Source organism: Callithrix jacchus, chromosome 7, assembly GCF_049354715.1.
Source record: "Callithrix jacchus isolate 240 chromosome 7, calJac240_pri, whole genome shotgun sequence".
Lineage (NCBI taxonomy): Eukaryota > Metazoa > Chordata > Mammalia > Primates > Cebidae > Callithrix > Callithrix jacchus.
In genome coordinates this window covers 34,888,739-34,905,824 of record NC_133508.1, presented here as the reverse complement: position 1 = coordinate 34,905,824, position 17,086 = coordinate 34,888,739, and the positions used below count along the sequence as shown (strand labels likewise).

The 17,086-nt window shown below is 44.0% G+C and overlaps 1 protein-coding gene across 17 annotated transcripts in view; it reads left to right on the top strand.

Annotated features, from left to right (window-relative positions):
• Positions 1-17,086, top strand: part of LOC103794173 (uncharacterized) — a 50,742-nt gene that overhangs the window by 30,798 nt on the left and 2,858 nt on the right. The gene's annotated exons all lie outside the window — the stretch shown is intronic.

Genomic DNA, 17,086 nt, shown 5'->3' with positions numbered 1-17,086 from the left:
CATCCTCAAAGAACAGAACCTTCAGCCCAGAATTTCATATCCAGCCAAACTAAACTTCACAACTGAAGGAAAAAATAAAATCTTTTATGAACAAGCAAGAACTCAGAGATTTTATTACCACCAGGCCTGCTTTACAAGAGCTTCTGAAAGAAGCATTACACACAGAAAGAAACAACCAGTATTAGCCTTTCTAAAAATATACCAAAAAGTAAAGAGCACCAACATAAAGAATAATTTACACCAACGAATGGATCAAACAGCCAGTTAACATCAAATGGCAGTAACCCTAAATTTAAATCGACTAAATCCCCCAATCAAAAGACACAGCCAAAACCCAACGGCATGTTACATCCAGACCTGTTTCACATGCAAGGATACACAAAGACTCAAAACAAAGGGATGGAGAAAGATTTACCAACCAAATGGAGAGCAAAAATAAATAATAAATAAATAAAAAGCAGGAGTTGCAAATCTCGTATCGGATAAAATAGATTTTAAAGCAACAAAGATACAGTGGTAAAAGGATCAATGCAACAACAAGAGCTAATGATCCTAACACCCAGATACATAAAGACTTAGACTCAATGAGACAGAAAATTAATAAGTATATCAAGGACTTGAACTCAGATCCAGAACAAGTAAACTTAATAAATATTTATAGAGCTCCCCACTTCAAATACACAAAATATACATTCTTGTCAATACCACATCACATCTACTCATAAGTTTAAATGAAACATTGATTGGCCATTATTAATACCCAATTTTTTTCAGAATAAAGCAATATTTCCGTTTACTCTCCCTCTTTCTCATCCTCTTTCTTCCTCTCCTTTACTTATTATTTTTTTTTCTTTCCTTCTCTCAAAAAAAGAAATCAACTTGTAAACCTCTAGATCCAGGTCAGCAATGCCTCCCTCATTGCTTGATTTCCTTCCTTCCCTTCCCTCCCTCCCTCCCTTCCCCCTTCTTCCCTTCCTTTCTTCCTTTATCCCTTCCTTCCTCCCTACCGTCTGCCTTCCCTCCCTTCCTGCCTTCCTCAAGAAAAAAAAAAAAAAAGAGCATCCTAAAAAGAACCAGATTTACACACAAAAGCCAGGATGACTCCTAGCAGACCCTTTGCTACCTGAAAGTTGTTATGTCATGTAGAAAATGAAGAAGGAAAGAAAGAAAAGGAAAAGAACGAGTGAGGACAGTGAGCAGACCAGGGCGTACCAGAGAGACCAGATCTTCCCAAACAGTTACTGCCGTGACACTTGCTTCACGCTAAATGACCAGCAGTCTTCCTTTATGTGTGGGTCTGCCCTTGTGCCTTCTTGGTCCCCCAAACAGGGACAGAGTTCTGCTTGGAGAAGCTGGAATGGACTGAAAGCCAGGAGAGGGGCTGGTGGAAGTCCAGGCAGGCCTCTCCTCAAGTGGCACCATCCCAGGAGATGGAAATACTGCACAAGGAAGCAAGATGCCGGGCGCCAGCTTCTATGCTTTGCTGAATGACAAATTCAATGTGGTTGGCTAGGCACGGTGGCTCACGCCTGTAATCTCAGCACTTTGAGAGGCCGAGACAGGTGGATTACTTGAGGTCCGGAGTTTGAGACTAGCCTGGCCAACATGGTGAAACCCAGTCTCTACTGAAAATACAAAAATTAGCTGAGTGTGGTGGCATGTACCTGTAATCCCAGCTACTCAGGAGGCTGAGGCAGGAGAATCACTAGAACCTGGGAGGCAGAGGCTGCAGTGAGCAGAGATCACACCACTGCACTCCAGCCTGGGTGACAGAGTGAGACTCTGTCTCAAAAAAAAAAAAAAGTGCCATATAAAACATGAATTTAAAGTACAAAATTACATGGGATATGTTACTATACTGGAAACTAACTTTGGAAAATAGGAGTAGATTTCCTGCACCCTGTATCAACTCCTTCTGCAATAGAAATGAAACTCACTCTAAATGATCCCAGCACATCTGTGAATTCGCATAGGGGGCCAGACTGGCACCACCATCCACAGGGACATTACCTCTAAGGATCATGTATCAAGAGCCAGATGCCATCAGGAAATTTCTTTCACCATTGTCAGCATAAAGGGCACTAAGCAAGCATCTTTTCCAAATGGACATGTACCCAGAAGTATCCCCATATTCCAGTCCTCAATACTCAGAAACAGAAAGCTATGAGAACTGTTCTTTCTTTCTTGCAGGGGTGAAAATAAGGAGGATTAGGAAAATGAAGCCAAGGCAATGAGCCATAAGTAGCAAAAACCTCACCTAATCTTTGTCTTATTTAACTGGGTAAACAACAGTGCTGACACAATTATATGCCCCCAGATGCTGCTGTGACATTACTAGGTTACAGTGAACTCAGTATCAGCTGATGCCACTGGAATAGATGTGCAGATTTCCATAACCAACGTGTTTGCATCTAATATATATCTCATGTTCCTGTCCCCTCACCCTGTCTTGAAGCTGATTTCATGTAATATCCTCTGGTCTTCAGGGAACATCTCTCCACATTTCAAAGAATATCAGATTGTATTTTTACAGTTTACTCCTTAGCAGGGGGGAATTAGAGCATTGACTACAGGAAAATTTTCTCTTGTACAATAAACCGAAAGCTTTGTAAACATAACATGACAATTTTCATTAACGGGCACGTTTACTTTTGGTATTGCCAGTTATGTAAGGGGTAAACGTCTTTGGGCAGAAGGACACCTGGCCATAACCTCTTCCTGACAACTCCAGCTCCAGTTTTCTCCAAGCAATGTCCAGTTTTACATTTTTCCAAAAGAAACAAATGGGAATGCCTCATGAATTGTTCCTGTAGATTCGTAGTTCAATGCTACATGACGCTGTATATTAGGTTCCTAAATGTTGTGTAACAGCAACAGTGATGGGAGTCACTGCTCTTAGATCACACTTGCATTAGTGTCTCTTCCATCCACCCACTTTTTTTTAAATTGCATGTTAGGTTTTGGGGTACATGTGAAGAACATGCAAGATAGTTGCATAGGTACACACATGGCAGTGTGATTTGCTGCCTTCCTCCCCTTCACCTATATCTGGCATTTCTCCCCCTGCTATCTCTTCCCAACTCCCCACCCCACGCTGTCCCTCCCCTATTCCCCCCAACCGACCCCTGTGTGTAGTGCTCCCCTCCCTGTGTTCACGTGTTCTCATTGTTCAACACCCGCCTCTGAGTGAGAACATGCAGTATTTCATTTTCTGTTCTTGTGTCAGTTTCTGAGAATGATGGTTTCCAGGTTCATCCATGTCCCTAGAAAGGACACGAACTCATCGTTTTTGATGGCTGCATAATATTCCATGGTGTGTATGTGCCACATTTTCCCTGTCCAGTCTATCATTGAAGGACATCCACCCACCTTTTTTGGCTCTTCTTCCTCTGATCTCCACTGCCTCGAGGCTCAGCACTTCCTCTAACACCCTAGCGGTTCTCAGCCAGGGCAGTTTTGGCCCCAGGAGACATTTATGGTTGTTGCAACTAGATGATGCCACTGGCATTAGTGGATAGAGGCCAGCAATTCTGCTAAACATCCTACAAGGCACCAGGCAGCCCCCACAACAAAAATGATCCAGCTCCACATGCCAATAGTACTGAGGCTGAGAAACCCTGCACTATGCTAACCAAACCACTTTTAATTAAAAGAAGAAAAAAGCCTTTTCAAGAACCTATAATGGCTCTTATTAGATTATAAATTGTAACCTCCTCAGCAACACCCTTCCCAGTCCATTTCTAACCCACCTGTCACCTGAACTGAGCAAACCTATGCTGAGCTCCCCAGGTGCAGGAGCTGCGAAGGTACTGAAAGAGGGAAGAGGAATCGGTGCCTTCAAGAAGCCCACCCACTGGTGCGGGAGACAGAGAACCTGAGCACCTGGCTAGCCCCCAGCAGGTGTCAGGAATGGTCTTTCCTTTCTTCCTAATTAGCTCTAATTCCCGGCTGACTGTGGTGGCTGGGTAAAGAGTGGTGGAACCTAGTCTCTTCCCCACATCATAATCTGTGCTCTTGTCTGTCTTTTAATCTATTAGGAAAATTTGAACAACCAGGGTTTTTTCTATTTGACATATATCTATGTCTTTCTTTCTTTCTCTCCTCTTACTCTCCTTCCTTTTCTTTCTTTCTCTCCTTCCTGCCTTCCTTTCTTTCCTCTCTCTTTCTTTCTCTCCTTCCTTTCTTTCCTTCTTTCTTTTTTTCATTTTCTTTTTAAGAAACAAGGTCTTGCTCTGTCACCCATGCTGGAGTGCAGTAGTATAATCAGGGCTCACTACAGCCTACAATTCCTGAGCTCAAATCATCCTCCTGCCTCAGCCTCCCAAGTAGCTAGGACTACAGGTGTATGCCACCACACCTAGGTAATTATTTTTTGTAGACACAGGATCTCACTATGCTTCCCAAGCTGGTCTCAAACTCCTGACCTCAAGCGATCCTCCTGCCTCGGCTTTTCAAAGTGCTGGGATTACAGGCATGAGCCACTGTGCCCAGCCTCCTTGCCTTTATAATTTCTAATAAATATTGTTTTGGTTATACTGAATAAGCATACCTTACTTACAAGAAGCTTTTATGCTAGCACATCTCAAAATGTTTTAGCAATTTTGTACTCAGCCTTATCTGTTCATGATCTGTCTGCTCTTGCTGCTAATTGAGAAATTAATATTGTTCTCAATGGCTATAATGTAGATTGAATTGTTCAGCGACGATTTTTCATCCTGAGATGGCTTTGGGTTCCTGCTTGTTGCTTTTCTTAGGTTGGCTGTTTTGTTCTTCATTTTAAAATATTAACATGTCGGGCCTGGCATGGTGGCTCACTACTGTAACCCCAGCACTTTGGGAGGCTGAGGCAGGTGGATCACCTGAAGTCAGGAGTTTGAGACCACCCTGCCCAACATGGCAAAACCCCATCTCTACTAAAAATATAAAAATTAGCCAGGCATGGTGGTGAGTGCCTGTAATCCCAGCTACTCAGGAGGCTGAGACAGGAGAATCTCTTGAACCCAGGAGGTGGAGGCTACAGTGAGCTGAGATCATGCCAGTGCACACTCCAGACTGGGTGACAGAGCAAGACTCCATCTCAAAAAAAAAAAAAAAAAAAAAAAGATGTCAATGTATTAACCGGCTGTTTTGATAGAAAAATAGCAATGAAGGCTGGGAAAGGTGACTCATGCCTGTAATCCTAGCACTTTGGGAGGCCAACACAGGCAGATCACTTGAGCAGAGGAGTTTGAAACCAGCTTGGGCAACATATTGAGACCCCATCTCTACAAAAAAAAACACAAAAATTAGCTAGGCATGGTGGCATGCACCTGTAAGCCTGCAGTCCCAGCTACTCAGGAGGCTGAGGCAGGAGGATCGCTTGAGCCCAGGGAGGTCAACGCTGCAGTGAGCCGTGATCGTGCCACTGCTCTCCAGGTCTGGGTAACACAGTGAGAAAACAAAACAAGGACAGCGATGAAAACATGCTTCCAATCAAAAAAATAAGAGAAGACTGCTAATTGGCCAGGCTCAGATATCCCACGTGTTCACGGAGTAAGTAGAAATACCAGGCATGAAAGCTCTGTGCGGCCAAGAGCATCTGCAGAGTGGTGATCCTAGTTTGTCGTGGATTACTTGGAAGTGACTTCATTTTACCTTCACTCTCCCAGGTGGATATAAACAACATCATTATGAAACATTTCCAGGAAAGTCTTCACACTGTCTCTCAGACAACCCTTTCTAGTGTTAATGGAAATAGATACACAATTCAACCCATATTCACAACTGGGTCTTCCATCATGTCTGCATGCATTGGCGATGTATCTGTTAAACAAGGAATATTATGCTTGTCTTCAGGCAAAAACTGCTCTGAAAGCTAATGTATGTTGTAGTTAAGATCTCAGCCCTGATGCCAGATTATCTGAGTTTGAATCTTTGTGTGATTTCTCTAAAGCATCTTTCCTCCTGTTTAAATGGGTGTCATAGTTGGGCGCCGTAGCTCAGGCCTGTCATCCCAGCACTTCAGGAGGCCAAGGTGGGCGGATCACTTGAAGTTAGGAGTTGGAGACCAGCCTGGCCAACATGGTGAAACTTCATCACTACTAAAAATACAAATATAAAAAATTAGCCAGGCATGATGGTGGGTGCCTGTAATCCCAGCTACTTAGGAGGCTGAGGCAGGAGAATCGCTTGAACCCAGGAGGCAGAGGTTATAGTGAGTTGCGATCACACCACTGCACTCTAGCCTGGGTGAAGAGTGCCTCCTCCTCACTCCTCTGTCTCAAAATATGGAGGGAAGCGCCTTCTCAAAATAAATAAATAAATAATGAATGTGTATAATAATAGGTCCTGTCTCATCTCATGGGGTTGTGGTGGGTTCGAAGTTAATACTGTAAAACACCGAGAACTGGCACATAATAAACATTCAACAAATGCTGGCTATTGTCACGGGCAATATTCATTTTTTATCATCTCTTTGTATTCAGAATGAAAAAATTGTCCTGATTATATTTGCTACACATACTAATTGCAAAAAGTAAAAAAAAAAAAAAAAACCAGAAAATTCACATGAATAAAAAAAGAAAATAAAGAAAATAAAAGTCCCCTCTAACCCTACCCCTTAAAAATAGCTGCTGTTTAAAGCTTGATCTCGATCTTTCCAGGCATTTATTTAAACCTGAATTATACACATCAACTGGTCAGACTCACAGTCCTCTGGAAGAAAGGAAACAGCAGATATGTAAATCCAATATGCATTTGTTACACAGTAACATGAATCTAGCTATTTGGAATCTAGCTATTGGAAAACTTCTCTCGAATTCCTAAGTCACTCCAAGAGTTTAATTTTTCCATTCTTTTAAATCAGATTGTTATCTGAGGACTGACTTAAATGAAATTATATATACTGCATGCTAATTAATAATAAAAATGTAGTGGGCCTTAATCCTAGCACTTAAGAAGGCCAAGGTGGGCGGATCACCTGAGGGCAGGAATTTGAGACCAGCTTGGCCAACAAGGCTAAACCCCATCTCTACTAAAAATACAAAATTAGCCGGGCTTGGTGGCGGGTGCCGGTAATCAGCTACTCAGGAGGCTGAGGCAGGAGAAATGCTTGAAGCCAGGAGGTGGAGGTTGCAGTGAGCTGAGATCGTGCTACTGCACTCTATCCTGGGTGACAAGAGGGAAACTGTCTCAAAACATAATAATAATGTATTGAGTATTAGAATACTAACTTGAATAAATTATAGAGCTTACATTAGACGTCTTAAAACACAGCATATTTACTTCGAAAATGCTCTAAGCAGTATCTGCAAGCACTTTTAACGCACTGAGTAAAGCAGTTGTTAAGCAGAAAATAAACATAGATTTTTAAAGAACCACATGGCAATGATAAATGAAAAACAAATTGTGTAAGTGAATGCAAAAATAAAGGTCTAAGAAAAACAGATAAAACCAAAGAGAAGACTGCTGCTTCTGGCCATGAAGCAGTAACTGGTACTGGACTTGCCCTACTGCACTAACAACAGGACACTAGAGAAGATAGATGAAACAATTGTTTTCAGACACCGAACAGAATACAAAGCCGAACTGTAACTCCGAGAGAAGTGAAACAAGGCAAGACCTGTGCTCACCCCGGCTTTCTTTCTGAAGCTGCTTTGCAGATTGTGATATAGGAGGGGAACTCGGGCAGGGCATGGCAGTCTGGCTGCACTGAGGAGACAGAAGTAGGGAGGATGGGGCAGCTGGAATTCCCAGGGCTGGAATTTCTTTGGCTCATACACAAAGTAAAAACTCTATGAGGCCAAGCAAAGAACATGTACTAGGGAACTGTAAGATAAGCAATCCCCCAGAGATCTGAGAGGTGTTTGGGTTCTGAACAGAAAAATAAGCTGGAAGACCTCGAAAGCATACTGTTCTGGGCTGGGCACGGTGTCTCAACACCTGTAATCCCAGCACTTTGGGAGGCCAAGGCAGGTGGATCACCTGAGGTCAGAAGTTCAAGACCAGCCTGGCCAACATGGTGAAACCCCGTCTTTACTAAAAATACAAAAATTAGCCAGGTGTGGTGGCGTACAGCTGTAATCCCAGCTACTCAGGAGGCTGAGGCAAAAGAATCGCTTGAACCCAGGAGGTGAAGGTTGCAGTGAGCCAAGTTGGTGCCACTGCTCTCTAGCCTGGGCAACAGAGAGAGATGCTGTCTCAAAAAGAAAGAAAGAAAATATACTGTTCTGAAAACTTACATTATGTAGAAGTGGCATCATATTATTTGAAGGTACACTGATAAACTGAAGATGTATTCCATAAACCTTACAGCAACCATTTTTTTTAAAAAAGAGTGTTATTAGCCAATGGAGAAGATAAAATGAAATATTGAAAAAAATTAATCCAAAAAGGCAGGAAAAGAACACCAAAAATGTATGGCATAAATCGAAAACAAATAGCAAGACAGTAGATTTAAACCTAACCATATCAGTAATGACACTAAGTCAGTATGAATTAAGCCTCCCAGTTACAAATCAGAGATTATCCAATTGGATAATAAAGTAAGGTCTGATTCTGTGCTGTCTACAAGAAATCCACCTTAAATATGCAGACACAGGATGTTAAAAGTAAAAGGATGGAAAGGGTAAACAAGAGACATAAGAAAAATGGATTGACTGTATTCGTTTCTGGCAAAACACTTTAGGACAAGAAATAGTACCAGACATAAAGAAGGACATTTCACAGTGATAAACTATCAAGTCACTAAGAAGAAATAACATTCCTAAATGTGAATGCACCCAGTTGTAGAGCTTCAAAAGACCTGAAGCGAAAACTGACAGAATTGAAAGGGAAAAAAGACAAATCCATAATTGAGTTACGCATTTCACCACCCTTCTCTTCATAATTGATAGAAATAGCAGATAGAAAATTGGTACGAATACAGAAGACTTGAACAGCGCTATCAACTAACTGGATCCAATTAACTTTTACAGAACGTTCTACCCTCCAGTGACAGACTAAACAGTGTTTTCAGTGCAGATGGAATGTTCATCATACACTGCGCCATGAAACAAGTCTCAATAAATCCAGCAGGATTGAAATCACATACTGGGCTTCTCCCACAAATTGCAATTTAATTAGAAATCAGTAACTGAAACTGGAACTCTTACATTGCTGGTAAGAATGTGAAATGTTACAGTCAGTTTGAAAACAGTTGTCAGGTTTTCTTTTAATGAAGTCAAACATATAAACAATTGTACTTCTGCCGGGCACACTGGCTCAAGCCTGTAATCCCAGCACTTTGGGAGGCCGAGGCGGGTGGATCACGAGGTCAAGAGATGGAGACCATCCTGGTCAACATGGTGAAACCCCGTCTCTACTAAAAATATAAAAAATTAACTGGGCATGGTGGTGCGCGCCTGTAATCCCAGCTACTCGGGGAGCTGAGGCAGGAGAATTGCCTGAACCCAGGAGGCGGAGGTTGCGGTGAGCCAAGATCGGGCCATTGCACTCCAGCCTGGGTAACGAGCGAAACTCTGTCTCAAAAAAAAAAAAAATTGTACTTCTTGGCATTTACACAAAAAGACTGAAAACATATGTTTATACAAAAACATATGCATAAATGTTTAAATCATCTTTATAATTTTCAAAAACTGGAAACAACAAACCCAAATATTCATCAATAGATAGCTAGATAAACTACGGTTAAAAAAAAATTAGGCCAGCTACAATGGCTCACACCTGTAATCCCAGCACTTTGAGAGGCTGAGGCGGGCAGATCACCTGAGGTCATAAGTTTGATACCAGCCTGGCCAACATGGTGAAACCCTGTCTCTATTAAAAATACAAAAATTAGCCAGGCACAGTGGTGGGCACCTGTAATCCCAGCAACTTGGAGGCTGAGGCAGAAGAATCACTTGAACCCTGGAGGTGAAGATTCCAGTGAGCTGAGATCGTGTCGTTTCACTCCAACCTGGGCGACAGAGCAAGACTCTGTTTCCAAAAAAAAAAAAGTTTAAGTATGTATATCATAGTATCTGGAGTTACCGCTAAATAAATAAAAAGAAGGAAAAAAAACTGTATGGAGAGATATCATCAAAAAGAAATAATTAACTAAATTGGAATAGTAGAAAATACTCACATAATCCCAAAGAAGTCAGAAAAGAGAAAACAAATGTAAACCAGAGGGAACATACAGAAAACAAGTAATAACAACACGTTAAAAGTAAATCCAGCCACATCCATATTTTTTTTTTAATGCAAATGGCTTAAACACAGCTAGATGAAGTCAGAGCTTATTGGCCAGGCGTGGTGGCTCACGCCCCTGATCCCACCACTTTGGGAGGATCACTTGAGCCCAGGAGCTCAACACCAGCCTGAGTAATGTAATGAGACCCTGTCTCTACAAATAATAAGAAAAACAATAATAATGATGGTGATAAAGAAATAAAATTAGCCAGGTATGGTGGCTCACATCTGAGTAGTCCCAGCTACTCAGGGTGGTGGGAGGATCACTTGGATACAGGCGGTCAAGGCTGTAGTGAGCTGTGATCACACCACCACACTCCAGTCTGGGTGACAGAGCAAGACCCTTTCTCAACATATACAAATAAATAGAGATGGTCAAAATGGATGTTAAATGAACCAAATACATGCTGTCTACAAGAAACTCAGTTCAAACATGATATAAGCGGGTTAAAAGTAAAAGCCTGTGTGGCTCACGCCTGTAATCTCAGCACTTAGGGAGGCCAAGGTAGGCAGATCACTTGAGATCAGGAGTTTGAGACCAGCCTGGCCAACATGAAACCTTATCTCTACAAAAATATAAAAAGTTTAAGTGGACACTCTTATTCAGTTCCAGGTTAGTTTCATTATGCTAAAGACCATACTTTGTATGATTTCAGTTCTTCTAAGTTTGTTAATTTGTTTTATTTGTTTATTTTTTTGAGAAAGAGTCTTGCTTTGTCGTCCAGGCTGGAGTGCACTGGTGCAATCTCAGCTCACAGCAACCTTCGCCTCCCAGGTTCAAGTGATTCTCCTGCCTCAGCCTCCCAAGTGGCTGGGACTACAGGCACATGCCACCATGCCTGGCTAATTTTTGTAGTTTTAGTAGAGACAGGGTTTCAACATGTTGGCCAGGCTGGTTTCGAACTCCTGACCTCAATTGATCCACCCTCCTCAGCCTCCCAATGTGCTGGGAAAACAGGCCTGAGCCACTTCACCAGCCCAATTAAGCTATTTTTTAGAAAAACCATTATGAAGCAGTACACTATTCCTTGGAGGTGGTTAGAGTGTTCATTACCTGCCGTCAAAACTGTCCTGACCCTGCACAATAAGCTTTTATTATTCTTCCACTATTGACTTTCTCAAGTCACAGTATGTCCCTAACTAATATTTCTAGGTTGTGCAATGAAATATTGATATTTTTATCCACTTATATCTCATCTTCTACACACTGAATTATAAAACCGTAAGATTTTAGTATCTTCTGCTGCTCAATTCACTTAAGTAGAGGAGTGAATAGTTTTTATCATCTGGTGTCATCAGTGGTAGTACACTAAATTATTCAGAAGTATGTTCACCAGCAGAGTTCCTAAAAACACATGAATCAAAAGCTAGTTTGGGCCTCAGGGAGCATCCACTGCCTTCATTAATGCTACAGACTAAAGAACTGTACCCTGAACGATCCCAGTGGGATGGTGAAACCCGGGCGAAGTTCACTCAATGTGCAGCACACCTCAGTAATCAAAGGAATACAGCCGTGGAACACGTTAGAGCATGTAATTACAAGCTGGAACTCTCTCAGGCTCACTAAGCTTCAGCACCGTAGGATGGATCTCTTAGCTGTCATTTGTTGTTAAGCAGTTATGTACAATTTATATGTCCTAACAACCTGGCAATAGGCTCTCCTGCATTGCGAGTACAAAACAAAATCAGAACAAAATATACCAGCCAACTCCACTACAGCCCCATCAGCCCCACTTTCTTTTCTTTTTTTTTTTTTTTTCAATTGTCACTGTTGTTGTTTTGAGAAAGTCTTGCTTCGTCTTCCAGGTTAGAGGGCGGTGGTGCGATCTCAGCTCACCACAACCTCCATCGCCTGGGTTCAAGCGATCCTCCTGCCTCAGCCTCCTGAGTAACTGGGATTACAGGTGCCTGCCACCACACTGGACTAATTTTTGTATTTTTAGTAGAGATGGGGGTCTCACTACATTGGCCAGGCTGGTCTCAAACTCCTGACCTAAGGTGATCTGCCCACCTCAGCCTCCCAAAGTACTGGGATTACAGGCATGAGCCACAGCCTTATCTTCAATTAGCAGCAAGCGCTTGATGTCAGGAGCTAACAGAAAGCAGGCACAGAGTGCACCTTCTCAGGATGGGAGCTGTGATGCCCTCCTCATTTCTTCATTTCTGTGTTGGTGCAGCTGCCCTGCAGCTTCCTCCTCCTGCCATCCCCTCCTAGTTCGCTATTTCTCCATTACCTTCTTCTCTTATTTCATCCCGTTACTAAGTCATTTCCATCATGCTCTCCCATCTCTTTTTATTCCTTTTTAAAATGGAAATATGCACACCTACCTTGAAAGGCTAGGGGTTCATATTTCCGTCTCGATAAATAAATGCATTTGCCATGTTTCTGCAGACACAGACTTCTCATTCAGTCAGTTCTGGATCTGAAAATAGGCTCAGCTTTAGAAACAAACAAGGGATCGTGACGCCCAGGCTGAAGTGCAATGGCATGATTCAGCTCACTGCAAACCTCCGCCTCATGGGTTCAAGCGCTTCTCCTGCTTCAGCCTCCCAAGTATCTGGGATTACAAGCATGCACCACCACGCCCAGCTAATTTTTTGTATTTTCAGATCCAGAACTTACTGAATGAGAAGTCTCTGCAGAAACATGGCAAATGCATTTGTTTATTGATTGATTGATTGAGACGGAGTTTCGCTGTTGTTACCCAGGCTGGAGTGCAATGGCACGATCTCGGCTCACTGCAACCTCCACCTCCTAGGTTCAAGCAATTCCCTTCCCTTAGCCTCGGAAGTAGGTGGGGACTACAGGCGCCGACACCATGCCCAGCTAATTTTTGCATTTTATTGTTTTATTTTTTTGAGACGGAGTTTCGCTCTTGTTACCCTGACTGGAGTGCCATGGCGTGATCTTGGCTCACCGCAACCTCTGCCTCCTGGGTTCAGACAATTCTCCTGCCTCAGCCTTCTGGGGAGCTGGGATTACAGGCACGCGCCACCATGCCCAGCTAATTTTTTGTATTTTTAGTAGAGACGGGGTTTCACCATGTTGACCAGGATGGTCTCGATTTCTTGACCTTGTGATCCATCCGCCTCGGCCTCCCAAAGTGCTGGGATTACAGGCTTGAGCCACCGCGCCTGGCCCGTGCCCAGCCTCTTATCTCCTCTGCCTCAAGAATTTTAGTCCCCACATTTTTCATTAACATTTCACTGTTTTGTTTTGTTTTTGGAGACACAGTCTTGCTCTGTCACCCAGGCTGGAGTGCAGTGATGCGATCTCAGCTCACTACAGCCTCTACCTCCTGGGTTCAGGTGATTCTTATGCCTCAGCCTCCTGAGTAGCTGGGATTACAAGTGCCCACCACCACACCCGGCTAATTTTTGTATTTTCAGTAGACACAGGGTTTCACCATGTTGGTCAGGCTAGTCTCAAACTCCTAGTCTCAAGCGATCTGCCTGCCTTGGCCTCCCAAAGTGTTGGGATTACAGTTGTGAGCCACTGCTCCCAGCCAACATTTCACTCTATTAAATTATTCCCATTAGTATACAAACAAGTTCTAAAATCTCATGGATTGAAAGATAACAACAACAAGAAAAAGACCAAACACTTCCCTTCACCTCCTCCAGAAAATGCTCCTGTTTTCTGTTACTCTTTATTTTTCCTCTTTTTTATTTATTGAGACAGGGTCTCGCTCTGTTGCCCAGGCTGGAGTGCAGTGGCACGATCTCAGCTCACTGTAACCTCTGCCTCCTGGGTTCAAGCAATTCTCCTGCCTCAGCCTCCCAAGTAGCTGGGACTATAGGCACACACCACCATGCCCAGCTAATTTTTTTTGTATTTTTAGTAGAGACAGGGTTTCACCTTGTTGACCAGGATGGTCTCGGTCTCTTGACCTCGTGATTCACCTGCCTCGCCTCCCAAAGTGCTGGGATTACAGGCATCAGCCACTGCGCCCGGCCAGCAAATGCGTTTAGTAGTGATTCCTCAGATCTTCTGCAAATAACGATGGCTGTTACCTGGGTAACTGTGCCTTGATGAAAGGGGAATGCTTAGACTTTTTGAGGATGATTGGATAGTCTGGATTGACACTGAAACCTAGGATTTGAAGTATCACCATGCCTTCCCTGCTAAACTGGAGGTGGCTGGGGCTGTGTGGTCCATGGGGTCCCGACCTGGGTCCAGCTCACAGATCTGCCCAGCGGTCATTCCTCCAATCCTGTTTGTACAATAAGACTGGACACACTCTTTAGCTGTCAAAATCATTACCCGCAAAGTGAGAATTATTGCAGCAGGAAGGCCAAATGGAAACCTCTGAACTCCTTTGTCCCCCAGGAATGACAGTGAATTGGCCAGGCATGGTGGTTCATGCCTGTAATCCCAGCACTTGGGAGGCCAATGCAGGCGAATCACTTGAGGTCAGAGTTTGAAACCAGCCTGGCCAACAGGGTGAAACCCCATATCTACTAAAAATACCAAAAAAAAAAAAAAAAAAATAGCCAAGCATGGTGGCAGGTGCCTGTGATCCCAGCTACTTGGGAGGCTAAGGCAGGAGAATTGCTTGAACCCAGGCAGGCAGAGGTTGCAGTGAGCCAAGATCGTGCAAGTGTACTGCAGCCTAGGTGACAGAGTGAGACTCCATCTCAAAAAAAAAAAGGAATGAAGTAAATCAAAAACAATACCTAGAAAGTAATGCCACCCTCAGATCCTTAAAGAATGAAGGGCTAGTGGTCTCCGTCATAACCCCATTTCTTCCACCAGCTTGGCCCCTGTGGAAGCCAGAGGGATCACAGCAGGTGACGGGAGACCGCAGCAGACTTAACTAAGGAGCAGCCCCAGCGGCAGCTGCCATGCCCGTGTGGCGGCTTCACTAGAGCGCATTAGCACCGCCTCTAGCACAAGGCATCTGACTGTCCAGCTGGCAAATGTGTGTTCTTTCCCATCCCTCTCAAAATAAGAAGGATTAGAAGCAGTTACTATTCACATGGGACACAAAACAGTATACATTTCAGTCTTCCCTCGGGACTACGTTAGCTCCCTGCCTTCTGTCACCTTACACTTGAAAGAGACCCGGACCATCTGGACATCCCACAATATAAGACATTGGTCCTTTGCATTGAAGACCTGGTGCTGATTGGACCTGAGGAGGAAGAGATGGAAAGATCCTGGAAGCCTTGATAAAACATGCCATTTGCAGGGTGAACAGTGAGTCCTGTGCAGGTTTAGGAGCCTGTGACATCAGGGAAATGCTTAGGGGTCCAGAGGGCTGAGGTATGTGGGGACATCTACCCGCTAAGAAGATGCATAGCAGCTGGTGATATGGTTTGGCTGTGTCTCCATCCAAATCTCATCTTGAATTGTAGCTCCCATAATCCGTTGTGGGAGGGACCCAGTGGGAGATAACTGAATCACGGGGTGGTTTCCCCCATACTGTTCTCATAGTAGTGAACAAGTCTCACAAGATCTGATGGTTTTAAAGGGGTTTCTTTCCCCTCTCACTTGGTTCTTATTATCCCTTGCCTGCCACAGTGTAAGAAGTGCCTTTGCTCTTCCTTCACCTTCTGCCATGATTGTGAGGCCTCCCCAGCCATATGAAACTAAGTCAATTAAACCACTTTTTCCACTGGGCGCAGTGGCTCATGCCTGTAATCCCAGCACTTTGGGAGGCCGAGGCGGGTGGATCACGAGGTCAAGAGATCGAGACCATCCTGGTCAACATGGTGAAACTCTGTCTCTACTAAAAATATAAAAAATTAACTGGGTATGGTGGCGTGTGCCTGTAATCCCAGCTACTCAGGAGGCTGAGGCAGGAGAATTGCCTGAACCCAGGAGGTGGAGGTTGCGGTGAGCCGAGATCGCGCCATTGCACTCCAGCCTGGGTAACAAGAGTGAAACTCTGTCTCAAAAAATAAATAAATAAATAAACCACTTTTTCCTTACAAATTACCCAGTCTTGGGTATGTCTTTATTACAAGCAGCATGAGAACAGACTAATACACATGGCAAGTCCTTCCAGGTTCTGGAGGCAGCAAATTCCACACGTGGGAATGCTGCTGCAGCCCACTTACTGGGTGACATGGAAGGCTGCCAGATGGGACCCAGAGCAGGAGGGGCCCTGCTGCAGGTCCCAGCTGCCGTGCAAGCAGTCAGACTGCTTGGACCCTATCCCCTAGCAGACCTTATATACTAGAGGGACCTGTGGTGGAAACAGATGCTGTGGGGAGTTTGCGGTAAGCCCAGTAGGAGACTCACAATGTAGCCTCCTGTGGTTTGGGAACAAGGCTAGGCAGCATTTCACATAAAGCAGTTCCCATCGCACAAGTGGTCCAGGAGAGTTGATGTGTTTGACCACAGGACATCAAGTAACCCCATGGATGGAGCCACTCATCATGACCTGCATTGGCCAAATCCACTAGGCCACAGTTTGGGGGTCTATCCTCCCTAAGAGGGCTCTGGCAATCCCATCCTAGATTGGACCCATGCCACGCCAGAGAGTACAAGTAAACTTCATGAACTGATAAGAATGAGGAGGACGGCCGGTCGCGGTGGCTCATGCCTGTAATCCCAGCACTTTGGGAGGCTGAGACAGGCAGACCGCTTGAGGTCAGGAGTTCAAGGCCAGCCTGGCCAACGTGATGAAACCCCCATCTCTACTAAAAATACAAAATAATTAGCCGGGCATGGTAGTGCGTCGTGGTGGTGCGTGCCTATAATCCCAGCTACTCAGAAGGCTGAGGCAGGAGAATTGCTTGACGTTGCAGTGAGTCAAGATCATGCCATTGCACTCAGGTCTAGGTGACAGACCAAGACTGTCTCAAAAAAAAAGTTAATTAAGAATGAGGACAAGTTGGTTTTGGAGATGTGAGCACACAGGATTAAGGA